This window comes from Eptatretus burgeri, chromosome 1, assembly GCF_056783735.1.
Source record: "Eptatretus burgeri isolate ZD-2024b chromosome 1, Ebu_testis_v1, whole genome shotgun sequence".
Classification (NCBI taxonomy): Eukaryota; Metazoa; Chordata; class Myxini; order Myxiniformes; family Myxinidae; genus Eptatretus; species Eptatretus burgeri.
In genome coordinates, this window is record NC_140961.1 from 82,726,885 (window position 1) to 82,728,312 (window position 1,428).

Sequence of the window (1,428 nt, forward strand, 5' to 3'; positions counted from 1 at the left end):
TTCAAATTGGCTCTCTGCTCACGACTCAGAGCTCAAAGACTCAGACGAGACAACGTGTAAAGCATGACCTGGAAAAAAATCACACAATGAGCAGTCAACCATCACCAACCGTATGTATTGCTGGAATGTTGCAAAAGCCTGTGAGGCAACCGGTTCATTCAAGTTCTGTAAGTGGAGCACACAGCAGGCTCAGTCCTGTCACTTTTTAGATGGACCTTGTATATTGTCACTTAATTTCACTTATATCACTTAATTTCACCAAGTCATTCACATCTGTAGGGCTTGGATAATTTATTCATTTTGCATTTTTCATCTTAATATTTTTTGTTATCATATGTTTCTGTCATTCAGCCTGTGCCTTTCTATAAAAATTGGACAAATCAATATCTAACTTTTCTGGAGAAATTTCATAACTTCAACAGGTGTTGGAAGACCAATACTATCAAAATAGTTTTTGTCCAGGTTATTATAAATCCAAACCCAATGAGAATCATTTCCATTATTATCTTATAAATTCATAATAATATTCTTGATATATTTAGACAAGTTTTTTTAATTCATCTATTATACAAATAACCATATTATCAATTTATATTTTTTTTCCAATATTTGGCAAGTTATAAATTTGATGTATTCTTTCCAAATGCTTTAAGCCACTCAATGCTCATTTATTTATGAGAAAGATATACTACATTACACCTTTTAGTTAATTTTACAATGGCTTGTGTGATAGAAGAAAGCATATCTCCAACAACATTCTTGCTTTATCCAGTCGGCTTTCAAGTTTTTCAGCAAATTCTACAATTACAGGACTTTCACTAATTTGTTTCTCCAACTCTTTTATTACGTCTTTCAATCTAGTTTTGAGCCTGTATTTGAGCCTTTCATTCATCAGCAGTTTTTTCCGTTGAATTAAATTTTGACATTAAAAATTTTCTTCTCCTCGGGGGTTTGTCGAATCTGACAGCGGTTTCGGTATTTGGAGAAATAGCACCTTCATAGCCTCATCTCTTATTGAATATTCGTTCACGAAAAAATATTTTCACGAAAAAAAAAAGTGACCACTATATTCGTTATTGTTGTGTGTCTGTCTGTCTGTCTGTCTCTATGTCTGTGTGTCTGTCTGTCTGTCTGTCCCGAGCATAGCTCTGTGGGTTTTGATCCGATCCTCATAAAATTTTGGTGGGAGGTTTATATCATGATCTAGTTGTGTTTTCCTGAAAATGGGCGTGGTGCACCCATTATGGGTGGAGCCCCGCCCAAAAAACATGTGTTTTTAGGGGGTAGCCGATTTTAGTTTGCATCTTCTCCTTGGGGGTTTGTCGAATCTGACAGAGGTTTCGGTATAATATTTATATTTATATTTATACCTGCATAGCCCCACGGAGCTCGATTTTTCATTTTCGTCCCAAGGTCAAGGTCAAAAGG